This window comes from Lissotriton vulgaris, chromosome 3_1 (assembly GCF_964263255.1).
Source record: "Lissotriton vulgaris chromosome 3_1, aLisVul1.2, whole genome shotgun sequence".
In the NCBI taxonomy this organism is placed as follows: domain Eukaryota; kingdom Metazoa; phylum Chordata; class Amphibia; order Caudata; family Salamandridae; genus Lissotriton; species Lissotriton vulgaris.
In genome coordinates this window covers 231,743,079-231,759,400 of record NC_141689.1, presented here as the reverse complement: position 1 = coordinate 231,759,400, position 16,322 = coordinate 231,743,079, and positions in this window count along the sequence as shown.

The following is a 16,322-nucleotide window of genomic DNA, read 5'->3' as shown; positions in this document are numbered from 1 at the left end:
CTGCCTCTTATACCATGTTCCAAAAGCCCATAATGCAAGAAACGAGACAAGTTAGCGCGATTCACATCTGCTGTAAACACAAACCCTTTCTGTCAGTTTACCCATACTAATCTGAAAGACAGATTCCAGCTCAATCAACGAGCCACTAATCGCGCCCACTTGAAATTTGACATACCACTGGTCCGTTCAGGCGTCCACGTTTAACCAGCACCCCATCGTCTTCGGTGACAAATCACTGATAATGAACCCGCAACTATCTGGATCCCGGAAGCTGTTTGTGCCGGAATACGCCTGTGCAAGACAGTTTCCTATCTAGCCATCTCTGAACAGTGTGGGTGTGCGTAAAGAGTAAATGTATAAAAGTTATGAAAATTATTTTCAACTAGCAGACGACTCATTTGTTCTTAACATTTCAATATCCAAGAGTCCCAACACAGATCAAGAATGTATTGGGCACTTTAACAGAATGATCTGTCAGAAGCGTTATCTGTTGTACACACACACACAGTGCAACGCAATTCGTGACCCACCACTTTTTTAGATGTATATAGTTGTTTAAGTGCTGTGGGCTCACCGGTCAGTTCCATTTTGTTTGATTTTACAGATTAAAATGACACATATGGGTGGGTATGACTAGATAGCGCTCACAAAATATTGAATAAATGGTAAAATAATGGACTCATTGAGTGGGAGGAATATACCTTCCTACTCAACAGATTTCCTAAAATAGCAGTGCCCTATTTATTACCTAAACTACACAAGAATTGTGACGAACCGCCTGGGAGACCTATGTCAACTTGACTCCAGATACATAGAACTCAATCCCTTGAACTCCGATGAGGAGATGTCAATACATCTATGGGAATAAATATGTGAGAATGAGACATGCCATTTGACCGCTCACTTTTTCTGAACTGTGATGCTCTGGGCTTTCTTTTCTTATTCTCACCTTTATCTTTCACCTTTTGTCTTTTTTCTTTTCTTCATTTTTAACTTTCCATTTCCCCCTTTTTGCCCACGGCATCTCACAACTTTAGTTTCTCTTTTCTATTGTGGTATTTTTCAGAGACTTATGATATGTTTCCAATGAGGTGTTTCTAAATTTGCAATGGGGTTTTAACAGGTTTGTTTTCTGTTCTGTTTGTTTCACATAGGACATGTCAATAGTCTATATACTGTGAGCTGTACTAATAGAAAGCACTGCACATATTTCTTGGGGTTGGACATTCCCCTTCCCTACTATTTGGAAGGCTGAAAATGTATCTACAATCAGCTTATCAGTAGGACAGTATACATGGGTTACTTCCCCTTTGTCTGATTTGAGAATATAGTGTGTTTATTATCATTATTCCCACTTTAATTTTTTTAAAGAATTACGTAACGTCCTTTATAGGCACATGGGAATCATAGAGACCCTGTTCCAATACACCCACTGGGGATTAATTATGGTGATGTGTATACCCAGTCTGACTTGTGCACCCCCATAATTACATGAGTTCTTTCTCTATCGGACCACTGACATGTACAAATATTGTAGATCATATGTAATGCCCACTGAGGCTTGATTGAACCTTTATATTCCTATATTTCGTTTCTGACACCAATCTATTTTGGACTTTCTCTGGAAGTAGTAGAGAGAATGATATCCATTGACAGATGTAATTTTATGATTTTGAAACTGTATTTTCTGATAATTATTTTTCTGCTTTGTCTATTACAAGTATCAGGGTTTGGGATCAGGAAACTGGCTTTTTTAATTTTGTTTATTAGATTGTTCTAATTTTGATGATTGTCCATGTCAATATGGATTGTTTATTTATTACGATTCTTGATCTTATCTCACCCCAAACATACATTACATTATTTTTCCAGTACTACATATTGAAATAAAAATGTGCTAAGATGGGCGCTTGTTTTTTCAGCACACTATGCCATTTGAGAAGTATGTCTTTTGTTTATGTCACTCTATTGCACCTAATGCCAGCACCAAACCTGCCCTTGCTGTGAACAAAGTGTGTTCAACTCTGAAATGCGTTGGGTTGTTCGACAAATTGGATTAAAATATTTCATTGATATTATATTGGATTAATTACTTTTTTGGTGGTGTGGAGGGTGAGTGTGCGTCCCGTGTGCTGCTGCAAGTAAACCAGGAGGAACTGTAATTATGAGGGGCTCCTCCACCCTAACGTGCACAGGTTCTGGTCATGAGTCCCGGTTGTAGGAGGAATGAAAAAAACAAAGGTTAAACTAATGTTATAGTTGGGGAATGGAAAAAAAAATGTCACTGAAAAAATGAAAGGTTACAGAGACATTATAGTTAGGTTCAGTTTTCACTCATACATAGCTAGAGAAATCCAGCAGTTCTAGTTAGCTGAGCTATAACTTGCCTCCCTGCAATGCACTACTCATGACCTCACATATTATGCCACATATTACATGGTCAGTGACATCACGGATGACATCTCAAATGACATTACTGATGACATCATCTAGTGACTGTGAGTATTTTTAAAAGGTTTATGAGGTTTATGAGGTATATATACCAAGGTGTATTGGTGAATCAGTGGGTTTATCAGTGCCTGGATGGATGATTCAGTGGGTGCGTGACTACATGTATAAGTGAGTGATTAGCCATTTCTGCCCGGGGACCCCATCCCCTGGAGCCAGGCTACTTCGTGGGGGACCACGGGGAGAGCCTGAAGGTGTCCCCAGTCCCTGCCAGCTCCCCGACCCTTGCAGGAACCGGCGTTGCTTTTACACACAGTGGGCAGCTGACATGCAGCTCCCTGTGTATAAAGGCAAACTGCTCTGCTTTGCTCAAAGTGGAGCATACTGCAATGTCCTGGGGTGGGCACCCTAAGACATTTCTGGAGAGAGCCCTAGGGGGTGAAGATCCCCAGGGCCATGCAGGGCTCCTTTGTTCAAATCCTCCTCCTTTGTTCAAATTTGCCCCAGAGAGGTGGTAGTCCCCGGGGACGGGGGTCCACAATGGACCCCCTTAATTATTGTATTTGTGTCCTGGGGAGGTGGCGGTCCCCGGGGCAGAGGGGTAGGCCCTAATGACTCCCCTGCATTACATAAAACTAAAAAAACAGTGTGCCCAGCTGAGGTGGTGGTCCCAGGGGCAGGGAGTTCTGTGAGGCCCTCCCACAGATAATTTTAGTTAGCCCCGCGGAGGTGGCGGATCCTGGGGCTGCGGGAGGTCCCAGTGGGCCTGCCCACATTCATAATTAAGAACACCCGGGGAAGTGGCGGTCCCCGGGGCTTTGAATAGCCCGATGAGGCCTGCCTTTGTACCCCCCTCCTATATTTATCACCTGCCCCCAGGACCTGGCCCATTTGTGGGATATTCTAAAGAAAGCGTGGGAGCCTGCGCTTGCTTTTTTATTTCATTTTGCCGCGGATTTGCAGAACCACCTGCGAGTCCAAGGCAAAATAAATTATATTAAGAACGTAAATATTTTTGACATTGATATTATTTACCTTAGAAAAAGAATATTCTTATTTTCACACACAATATTTGTGCATCAAATATTAGCAACTAGGTGTTTCTGCATCTCTTTATTTTATCTTACATATTTTATCCCAACACCAGTGGCGACAAGGTACAAAAAGATCAAAGAAGTCGGATGGTGGAACCTTTTTTAACGGAGCACCTGACCACAATAGCCAAATTAGTATTTTCCCTCTAAATACAAAAAAGGGAATAGTGTGCACACTGAAAACCACCCACCATCACAATGGCAGTTCTGTACAGAACTTGAGATACAAATTGTAATTTTAAGCAAAGGTGCACCACAACAAAGAAATGTGCAAACTAAGGTCTTCTAGTTTGCACACAAGAAATAATCAAAGATTACATATGGAACAATTTTTTTCAAAAAAAGATATTTCTTTATTTCCTCCAAATATCAAAGGACACAGCCGACGCGTTCCGTCCCTGAGGGGACTTCTTCAGGGCAAAGTTAATCGTTGAGGCTCCTTGGACGCGACGATATATTTATCAAAGATGCAAGGTTGCAAGAAAGATGACTGGTTTGTATTCAGTCTCAGGATCTCTAGTTCAAATCCATAGAGTATGCAGTTCAGTTTATTATATAGGACGTTGTTCTGTTACGGACAGTACGGGGACCCAAATTCTGTGGGACTAGCATCCATAGGTTGATTGAAAGACTTGGATGCGCGTTTATGCTGGAGCATCCAATGAAGCCAGTTCGTGCAAGGATTGCGGCGAGTCAAGGATCGTGCTGAGCCCTTTATTAAGTGGCTCCAATCGGCAGTTCCTTTTTTAATTTATGGCACAGTACATGGTGATTCGATTTCAGCGGCCGAGACACCGTCTTGACCAGTTCGTATAGAGCCTGGTGGCCCACCAGGCTCTATACAAACTGGTCAAGACGGGAAGGGGATCGCGCATGATTTGGGAACATCCCATAGTTGGCGAGTCGTATATAATAAACTGAACTGCATACTCTATGGATTTGAACTAGAGATCCTGAGACTGAATACAAACCAGTCATCTTTCTTGCAACCTTGCATCTTTGATAAATATATCGTCGCGTCCAAGGAGCCTCAACGATTAACTTTGCCCTGAAGAAGTCCCCCCAGGGACGAAACGCGTCGGCTGTGTCCTTTGATATTTGGAGTGAATAAAGAAATATCTTTTTTTGAAAAAAATTGTTCCATATGTAATCTTTGATTATTTCTTGTGTGCAAACTAGAAGACCTTAGTTTGCACATTTCTTTGTTGTGGTGCACCTTTGCTTAAAATTACAAGGTACAAAAAGATGCATGTCTTTATTATTATTATTATTATTATAATTAAATTTGTAGAGCGCTCAGCTACCCGTAGGTTCCCCGGCGCTAAAACCAAAAGGATGAGGGGAGGCCGAGGAGACTGTTTAGATATTAAATAACCAAGTTTTCACCTGTCTGCGAAACCTAAGATAGTTGGGTTCGGTTCGCAACTGAAGGGGAAGTGAATTCCAGAGAGCAGGGCCAAGCCGGATGAAAGAGCGGCCACCCATTCTGGCTTTTTTAATCCTAGGGACTGAGAGTAGGTGTTGGCTAGAAGATCGCAGATTGCGAGGGGGACAGTATTGTTGAATGAAGGAGTTAAGATAGGGTGGAGCTAGGCCGGAATTTATTCTGTACATAATGCATAGGGCCTTGAATTTTGACCGGTTTTCAATGCGAAGCCAGTGCAAAGTACGTAGGGAGTTGGAAGTAGAGGATGAAGCAGGTGATTTACACAGTAGTCGCGCTGCCATATTCTGGACAGTCTGAAGCTTACGTATCACCTCTTTAGAGGCTCCCAGGAGAAGAATGTTCCCGTAGTCCAGTCTAGATGTGATTAAGGCCTGGACCACGGTTTTCTGAGTGTCAAGGGGAAGCATCCATATGATTTTACGCAACCACTTGATGATAGTGATACAAGTGGAGGAAGTTTTGATCACATGGTTCTTCATGGATAGTTGGTCGTCAAAAGTGACGCCTAGATTGCGTGCTGTTTTTGACGGGGTGGGTAAAATGCCCATTTGAGAGGGCCAATGTTGGGGTCCCCAAAGGGTGGTGTTATGACCGAACAGAAGAAGTTCTGTTTTGCCCCCGTTGAGTTGCAATTTATTGTCCAACATCCAAGCTGCGATGTTGCTCAGTCCAGTACAGAGGGAAGAGGAAGAGGGAAGAGGAAGAAGAATGAGAGTCAGAGGAAAGAGAATAGATGATCTGGGTGTCATCGGCGTACGAGTAAATAGTGAGCCCAGCTTGCTCCGCAATAGACGCCAAAGGTCTGACATACAAATTGAAGAGCAAGGGGCTCAGGATGGAACCCTGAGGAACACCGTACGCCGATGTGAAGGTTTGAGAGGTAGAAGAGGAAGAGAAGACCTGAAAGGTGCGATTTGAAAGAAAACTAATAAACCAGTTGAGAGCTGTGCCGGTAATGCCAGAGGATCTAAGGGCGTTGATGAGAATAGGGTGGGAAACCGTATCAAATGCGGCACTCAAATCAAGCAAAATGAGTGCCACGGTTTCCCCCCTATCTACTCGGGATCGGATGTTTTCAGAGACCCCTAAGGCAGGTGGTTTACTCTTTTAAGGTAATGGGAGGAGGAGGATGATGGGCTAGGTGCAGAAAGATGAAAGTGACCATTGTAAAAAAATGCCAATATTCCTTCCAAAAAAAAAACCCTAAAGTAGAATATGGTCATTCGAATTAGGAAAAAATTAACAACAAAAAAAGTACACAATTAAAAAATGCCTCTGAAATCACACATAGAAGAGAATAAATCCACTCAAATTCTAAAGCAATACACTTCCTAGAGTCAATATTTGGTAAAGTAGCAGTAGAACTATGAATTCAAACCCAGAGGCTTCCAAGAACCACCCCTGCCAAGCCATTCCTTTGCAAATAGTTCTTTCAGCTGCCAAAAGTCCGAAAAGATTCAACTAATAGCTATAACAAGTACAAATCACTTCACAATTGCGATTCTCCTATTAACATGACCAGAGAATCTGGATTTCATTAAAGACACGGAGGCTAACATTGTACAAAAAAAATAGATACAAATAACAACATTTCCCACCCTAATAGTTTCAGATGGTTCCCACATGACCATGTCGCCAAATTTATTACTAAATGGCTGAGAAATTCTCGAGAGAGAGAAACACGCAATACCATGAGATCAGAATGTCCAAGGCCATGCATCGAAGACAAGGTCTGCCAGACCCCCAATCTAGACTCTGACCTCATTAAGTTTTTATTTAAGCTAGTTAAAGACCCTAGAAAGGGCCTGGAGAGGGCCATTAGGGCTTGTCAGGATCGCCTTCTTGATGTTCTCGGCCCCCTCACTAAAATCCTCGACCTGGCCAAAGAATCCCATATCTAAAACTTACCCCTGGACACTAACTTAATTAGGGGCTGGAGCCAGAGAGCGATCGTCCTTCTTGGTAACGCTAACTCTGGACTTATTATCGAAAGGAGGAAGACTATCCTGAATAGGATTAAGCCTAAACTAGGTGACCTTGCAGAGAAGGAACCTTCTAATATACCCAAAGGTCTGCTCTTCGGCGAAGATATGATTAAGACCATTGGAAAGTATGTTGCCACTTTCACCGCTCTCGATAAGGCACAGAATAATATGAGACGTGTCTTCTCAAATAACCTTTTTGGACAGGCCGGGAGAAAGGGCCGTTCTTCCGGCCGCAGAAACTTCTGGCCCTTCTCATCCGGTAGAGGAAGAGGTGCCACTGGTAGAGGCTTCTACCCCTCCAATCGACAATTCTACCCCCAAAGAGGAAGAGGTTCTCGCGGCAGAGGCTTCCCTTCCCGTGGAGCTTCCAACAACAATTCCCAAAGTAAGTGCTTCTCTTTCTTCTTCCCCTCCCTGGGTCGGGGGAAGGCTCAGACATTTTTATCACGTTTCTAAATCGTTGACTCAAGACCTGTGGGTTCTCGAGACAGTTTGGGGGTTCAGAATAGATTTTCTAGATATTCTATGTCAGAGTGTTGCCCCCAAACCTTTGGTCCTTCCTTTAGAACATCTAAAAATCGTCAAAGAGGAAATTTCCTCTATGCTCAAGAAAGGTGCTATCATCGACGTCCCTTGGTCTCAAAAACAATTTGTGAGCACGCTCTTCTTAGTCGAGAAGAAAGACAAAGGTTGGGGACGCGTGATAAATCTTCAGGAAGTAAACAATACCTTGTTTATCGACATTTCAAGATGGAGGGCACCCATCTTCTCAGAGACCTTCTGATCTCATGATATTGCGTGTTTCTCTCTCTCTCTCTCTCTCTCGCTCTCTCTAGAGAGAGAGAGAGAGAGAGAGAGAATTTCTCAGCAATATAGTAATAAATTTGGCGACATGGTCATGTGGGAACCATCTACAACTATTAGGGTGGGAAATGTTATTTTTATCTCTTTCATTTTTTTGTATAATGTAGCCTCCTTGTCTTGTAATGAAATTTACTTTGGTCATCACACTTTTTTCCAGAGGGCGTTGTTTTCCTTTTTGAAGTGTAATAATTGTATTTTAACCAAAACATGGATTAAGTGCTTCATGCGTGCAGGCTAATTATTTTAAAAGCCCTAACAAAGCCAGAAGATCCAGCTTTGTACAATGCAAAGGTTTGACGGAATGAGTATGAATATGAGTTGCTTGTATAAGCTGAATTACCTGAAGAAGGAATTCTAACTTGTTGATAGTTTCAGCAGTGAGGGCGGGGGCTGGACTCCAGGGAGTGAACTTCATGTTACCTAGACAGGTAATACTACACCTTTAATGAGAGTGTTAGGAAAAACACTGTGCAAAAGGCCATACTTTGAAACAGAACTATGATCACTGAGCAATCAAACAATAAAAACACTTCTGAGCAGTCCTTTGTACTTCCGAAGTAGCAATTTGGGCACTTCCCAGAGAGAGTGCCAAAATAGATCAGATAGAAGCAGCACCTCTCAGAGCTGCAGCAGACTTGTATGGCACCCTGAGGGGCATATTTACAAAGGTTTCAAACAACACAGTGCAGCAAGGCAACTAAAAAGAAAGAGCAGATATGCACCAATTTTACTAAGATATGAGGCACGGCTGCCCCCTCCTCGCGCTGGCACACTGTGCGCAGTCTAGAACTAGTGCAGGCACCCTTGGCCATGCTGCAAGGATGCCTCCATTACGGGCAGGATTGTTTTGTGCAGGAAGGGACACTTTCCTGTTCAAAAACAATCCTGCAAGGTATTTACCTCTGTATGTGTGCTGTGAGGACGTAATGAGGGGGAAATATAATGATGTGCCTCCCTGACCTAGGTGTAGCATGGAGAAATATTTATATTTCTCCTCATTGCACCTAGTTTGGGGAGATGCACCATTTTGGCGCATTCACAGATGTACACACCTTTGTAATTCTGGAACTTGGTCAAAAAACATGGGTGGACGCACGGGAAATCCCATACTCCACCCATGTAATGCCTCCCTGCCGCAAGGTATAGCAGGGCAGTGATATGAGCGGCCTTGCATTCTTTTGGATTTACTAAGCCGCACAAAGCTATGTAAAGTAGCTGTGCATGGCTCGGTAAATCTCACTTGCATTGCCTTGTGAGGACCTGCGTCACGCAAACGCAACACAAGCCCTTAGTAAATATGGCCTTGAGCCTCTGAACCTCTGACGGAAAGCTCCAGCTCATCTGAACTGAAATTGCATGTTTGGATTTGTCAGTTAGTCATTATCAGGATCTCACAGCAGTTGTGCTACATTTTGAATGAACAGTAACAGTAGACAAGTAGTGCCACGTTCCAAAAGGCGTGCTATATATGTAATAGGATAGTTGCAGCATGGCTGCTGTGCTTTAAACAGACATTGTCAAAACCTATCAGCAGCATTGCTATTCTCAACAGGATTGCTAGTTTTTTTATTCTACAATGTGAGTTTTTAATTCTACAGTGCGAGAATTTCTGAGCAGAATTTCTGATTTAGGATGATGTGAGCAGTTTTCTGTGTTGGAATTTGAATGATGTACAGTATATCAGTGCAAGCTGTTCTGAAACGTAAAACAATTATAGCATAGGCAATTGAAGTGCAGCTTTCTCTTACAAACGCAGAAAGCGTTGGCTCTGCCAAGATGTCTGTGGTTGACTTCAGAGCTATTTCCTTTGCCAATGCTTGTTTGCTTTACGAATGCCTGTGCATGGAATAGCTTAGAAGCCCATTTGAAGATGGGCCCCTGTAGTAGTACCCTTGCAGGAAGTATTGCACTGCCAATCACAGTGAGAGTCTGTTAACAGTGTCTCTAAGCTGTTCGGTTCTTGCAAAAAAAAAAATAATCTGAAAATAATGTTTATTTAAAAAAAAAAAAAGACACATTGGACCACCAGCCCAGGTACTCAAGCGTACCACTTTTGTAGCTGATGTACATGTTGTACCCAAGCCATCCCTCACAATCAGGGAAACCAATGGCTGAAGTGGACTGACCCCTTGCTCTCTGATGTATGCTCTGGTGAGTGGACCTAAAAGGGGACAGACACTACAACAGGCCAATGGGTGAAGAGCAATGACTGAAAGCCTCTCTATGTATGCATAGCTATTTTATATGACTCTTTATGGAAAAGCATACGTTCCTGCCTAATACCACACTTACAATTAAATAGTAGGGACACCTGTAATGTAAAGCTGTCTGACCTACAGACACTGAACAGGTGCAATACTGTAAGCATCAAATCTTCATTCAAAGTTAGCAGGTGCAGCACCGAAAGAAGCTGGATCATCTTAACTTGTGACAGGTTTGAGATTGCTGCGTTGCGCTTAATCTGCTCTTAAAAGGACCAGGAATATAGCCGAGCTGTGTACAGGCACGCACTATTAGTGGCAAAGAGGGCTTGGGATGATTCCCACTGGGAAGAGTTAAAACAGGCCAGCCAGAACAGGAACGGCGAACGATTCTGGGCTCTAGTAAGAAAAAATAATGATAGTGGCTCAGATTTATTACCCAACCATATCACGGACAGGGAATGGTTCGATCACTTTAGGAAACTGTACGCAGGGGTAGGGGTTCCCGAGAACATCGAAGTGACAGCAGAATGTATATTACCCCAGTACAATACACCCTCATTTATCGATCCTATAGGGCAGACCGAGGTTGAGTCTGCGATCAGTAAAATTGTCCAAGGCAAGGCACCGGGCCAGGATGGCATTCCTGGCGATCTGTTCTGCACTAGCCCTAAGCAATGGGCCAAGTTCTTCTCCCTCTTGCCTAATGCCCTCCTCCTTGGGTCTCCAGTCCCAAGCTCATGGAGGGGGGCTGAAGTGATTCCTATTTACAAAAAGGGGCCAAGGGGTGACCCTGCCAACTATCGTCTGATCAGCTTGATCGACGCTGGTCAGAAGGTGGTTGGCAGAGTCCTTCTGGAAAGGATCCTCTCTTGGGCACGGGAGAACAATATTATCTCCCCCTTCCAGGCGGGTTTTAGGGCCTGTACAAGCACTGTAGATCAGGCTTTCAGGCTGTTACTACTCCATTGGAAGACAGTCTCGATTAGTAAGGGTGGTTTGTACTTAGCCTTTATCGATCTGAAGACCGCGTTCGACCTGGTCCCCCGAGGGCGCCTGTGGGCGTTTCTTCATGAGATGGGGTTCCCTCTGCCCATTCTGAACCTGTTGGCCCGCATGCATGATGGAACGTACGCATGCATTCGGTGGGGCACGTAGGAGCTGATAACTGCAAAAATCCCGGTGAACAGAGGTGTCCGCCAAGGATGCGTCTTGGCGCCGACCCTCTTTTCCTTATTTGTTAATTGGGTAGTTTCCTTTTTATCTGATATTGATGCTGACGCACCTAGTTTGGCTGGTGTGAAAGTCCCCACCATGCTTTTTGCTGATGATACGCTACTAGTCTCTAAAACGCCCATGGGGCTCCAAAAATTGTTGGATCGGTTCTGTGCTTTTTGTAATTTAAGGGGCTTGGTTATTAACACTTCTAAAACCAAGCTCCTTTATTTTAATCCCAGTAGGAAAGCCAATCGCACGCTCACTCTTAATGAAGAGCCATTAGAGCGGGTTAAAATGTTTGACTATCTTGGTATTAGGATATCCGACCAACTTAAATGGAACCCTCACATTGAAAAAATGGCTTTAAACCACAAACGGGTTGTGGGCGTCATAGGCAGGGAGCATAGATCCTCAGGATCAAGACCCATAGCTCCTGCTTTAGAGATCTATTCTGCAAAAGCAATAGGCAGTGCACTGTACGGAGCAGAGCTCTGGGGTTTTAATAATGTTGATTCCCTCGTAATGGCTGAGAACACATTTTATAAGGAGCTTTTGTCTGTCCCCAGGAGTACCCCAAGCAAACCCATTCAATACGATCTTGGACGCAGATCTATCAAAGATCTTATAATTCTGCGTCCGCTTCTCTATTGGGCCCGCCTGTGGCGCACACCAGAGCTAGAGAGCTACACAGACGGCCTTAGAGAAGTTATGAACTTGCAGGTGTCTCACAAAATTGTCTGGCTCTCTAAAGTGAAGGAGCTCCTTATGGCCATTGGCCTATGGGTCGCGTGGGAGTCCGGTGCTTCAATATCTAAACTGGAGGTTAAGCGGGCATACTGGCTGTGGGTCGACGCCCAAGAATCTAGAGCGGATAATCTGGGTAGACTCACTGACGAGTTTCGTCTGCACAAGACAGTACCCTTGCTTGAACCCTATATGGATTTCATTAGAAAACCTAAAGATAGGGCCCTATATGTTCAGTTTAGAATGGGAACTCTACCAGTCCGTGAACGCACCTCTAAATGGAAACCCCCCCATCAGACGCTTGCCACCTTCCCCTCACTGCAGCGCTGAACTGGAAACCATCCCACATGTCTTTTTTGTTTGCAGTGCCTATAACGAGCCCAGATCCAAATGGCTACAACCAGTCTGTCGCCTACTTGAGACCAGAGGCTATGCCCCAGCGTTAAGAATTTTACAATCTGATGCTAATACAGTACTGGCCTGTGGGGTAGCTAAATTTCTTAGCTGGGCATGGGTGATCAGATCCAAAGTTATGTGATGAATTTTTCTCAGGCGATCCCCCGTTTTTTAACTAACTCAAAGCTGTAAATGGTTTAATGCTTATTTATCTTGTCTTTTTAATTATTTATTAAGTGTTTTAACTAATAACATGAATTGTACTTTTATTGTTATGTGCTTTTAAGATATTTCTATATCGAAATAAAGCTTTGACACATAGACCAGGAATATAGTTGCATAAGCTAAGTCCTCACTAACATCAGGGCTGGCATCCAGGCGACAGTGTGAACACCAGAAAGCAAAATGCATTCCTTAATCCTTTTGGGGCTAGCAAATGAAGAACCACTAAATTGGATTCAGGACCACATAATATATACTGTTGGCCCTATAGAGCTATCTGTGCCTTCAGAGAAGCCTCGGTCATGGCAGATCCTCTGATTTTGATTTGATTTGTAAAGCGTGACGTATGCCATAGGGCGTCTTAGCGCTACTTGCAATCAAAAGTAAAGGCACTGAAAGTTTGGTGAGTGGCCGCCATGTTTCAGACAGCTGCTCATCAAATATTTTTAGTTTACAAAAAGAAACTCCCAGAATAGGGGGGTCGTTTTTCTATTTTTTCAGTCTGGGACCGCCATGGCTTCCCTGGCGGACCTGAACTGCATAAAAAATACATCAGACCTTTGGTTCTAAATAGGTGGGATGTGCAAACATCAATTGTTATAAACTAATTAGGCTGGTTCATCCCTTGCTCGGATATTGGATTCTGGCTAATTACCTCTGCAGTGAGAAATAATTAACCTCCATGCATGAAAGGGTGCTGTTTGATAGTTCTTAGCTACTCTAAGATGCTACTTCAAAAGATTGATAACATTTGTGTCACACACCTCCCTGTCTGTCCTGTAAATCAATCTAGAAACAGATTGGTGACAGATCCCATAGCTTCTCAAATGAAAAATATCCAACTATAAGTAGCTGAAACTGACTACAATTCGTCAGTTGCACAATTTCTTCTATTCCAAATAGAACAGTGCACTGTGGATAAAGGGTTCAAATAGGTTGCTGCTAGGACATGCTGACTCCATAATTCCTGCCTAGGCATGAACATTGTTCCTAGAGACACTAAAACTTTACGAATATAGATTCTCAGAAAAGTAAATTGGCAACAATTAATCTCCAAATCGCTTCATTTAGCTTGATAGTGTGAGAAGTGTTACTTCATCCATGAATAAACAAAATTAATTTCTAAAACTGTAGCAACAATGTATTTCAAGGTGCTCGTTTGTGGATGTCTTAAGTGTCTAGTTTGCTGAAATGTAAGTATGTAAGTATGTATCACAATTTCTATGTATTCCTCTTACTGTACATCCTAAATGCGTACACTCTAAATACAAATTGAATAGATCATTTATCAGACATTCCTCTTTGACACTGATTAAACCAGTTTATATGTCTTTTAGTACCCTTTTTCATAATATATGTGTCAAAAGCAATAAGCCATCATTCTACACACTCAGAAAAGAAAGATATTAAAATGTATAATGGCACCATCTAATGTTGGTATGGGGGCAATGCTGTTCTTTGGCGCTTATCCTTTGTAAACTAATAATTACTTGGCATCCAATGGTTTGCACTTTGACATTCCTGTCTTTTCTGCCTCTTTCTTTTTCCTGTAGCTACGGTTACATAAGAATGTTTTTATTTATTTATCTGACTTTGGTGCCATTTTGTGAATCTGCACAAAATGTGTAAGTTGCTTGACGTGTTCAGCTTTGGGCCTTCATTCAAAATGTTGTTTAAATCAGTTAAGGTGAAAAAAAGATGATTTGATGTAAACTAAAGGTAGCGTTTTAATTTTCAGGTCTGGTCTTTGATATAACTGTAGCTGTCTCACCAGACTATTCTCTTCTAAACACTTCATACATAATATATGCGTACATAGAGGCGCTATTGAAGTCAATGGAGAAAGCAGAAAAATGCATATAAAACCAGGTAATTCTTGCACAAAGTTCACCTTTTCATTTTAGGTCGTCAGCAGGACCACGCCCAAAGTTTCAGCAGCAGAAGTTTGATAGCATCCCAGATTTGGACGGAATCAGGTTGCTGAAGGGGTTGATAGCCGGAGCGCTAGGACGCAAAGGGGCCACCTGGAAAGACGCTCCATAGAAGGACTTAGAGATAAGTCTGGTGGGTCCCACTTGGGAAGGGGAGGTTGCAAGGGTTACAGGACCATTAGAGCACAGCTGGTTCATTGTTACCTGGGCCAGTGGGGCCAGGTGCAGAGCAGATAGGTCAGCTGGGCGTCATGTGTCCAAACGTCCTCGTGGTCAGGAGCAGGTAATTTTGAGGACAGATGGGCCACTCAGGATGTGGATTTTAAGAGTTGTGACGTCCTTCGATGGGTGCTTGCTTCTGGTGCCATTGGAGTCCGGAATGGACTCTTCATCTTGCTGTTTGCTGTTAGGGGGCCGGTACCCCAGGTATTTGTACGGTGTGGCTCCGGTAGGTCCTGGTATTTCCCAACTTGGTAAGGAAATAGATCTGACCCTAGAGCACTGGGGTACCTCTTGTGGTGTAGATTCAGATTTTAAGTTGTCTGGGAGCAGCACATTGACAAACTGGACTCAGCAGGATCAGTGACTGCAGTGTGCAGGGGAGTGAGACTGTCACTCCAAGGGACGTTCTAGGTGATTTTGGCAAGGCTGGAGGTGCACCAGGGTTCTTGGAGTGTTCAAAGATTCAAGACAACATGGCCCACCACGATTTATGAAGACCTAGAGGAAGCAGGCATGTTTGGGTGCCGATAACCTTCTGCAGCAAGGCGTCAGTTCTCTAGCATCAAGTCCTCTTTGTCCTGTTCTTCTTCTTGTCCATTGAATGTGGGTTCAAGGTCTAGGATTGCCACCTAAATACTGAATGTAGGGGTGTTACGGGGGGGAAGGGCAGCTTACCTTTAGGGTGCCTGCACCCTCTGATTGATCATTTCCTGTGGGATGGGCCACTACTCTAGGCCTGATAGGTTGTTTGTCCACCATCTCGAGATGGTGGATTTCCAGGAGAGGGGTTCACATTGCCTGCCATACCTTAGGAGTAGTGCTGGATGAATGTGGACACTCTTCATCTAACTAATTTTCCTGCCTACCCTCGCACCAAATTTGAGCAGGACAGGGGCGTTGGCATCCCCCACTATCTGAGGAAATTCAAAGGCAGCAACACCTTTGAAGCTTCCAGCTCTGGAAGGCCATTCTGGCATGGATGAGGTCTGATACACCTCTCCTGAGAGCATGCTTTGATTGTGGCCCTTGAGAGTAGAAGCTTTCACCCCATGAGGTCAGAAGCATGTCTAGTAGTGGCAGACTGGCTATGACTAGTCAGAGACCACACCAGTGCTTGGTAGGTTTTCAGGGGATCCTCTAAAGGGTCTCCTGTGTGCATTTATTAATAAATCCCACACTGGCATCAGTGAGGCTTTATTAGGACAAGGTGTTTGGTAACAAACATCATGGGTACATTGAAGCCATCATGGAGCTATCAAACTCATAAAGGCAAATAGCCAGCCCACGTACACTTCATGGCTTCCCTGTGCACTTACAATATCCAAGAAGGGCTCAGATATTGTAGGGCCATATCTGCTCATGCAGTTATGTCCACATATGGGATATAGTGCACCCTGCTTTAGGGCTCTACGGCCTGCATTAGAGGTGATTACATATATCTTATGCAGTGTATGAGGGCATGACACACAGGGCAGATTGCCATGTCGACTCCGCACCAAGACACGCAGCCTGCAGGGGCAGTCTGCATGCTCTTGTGAGGAGTTTCTAGG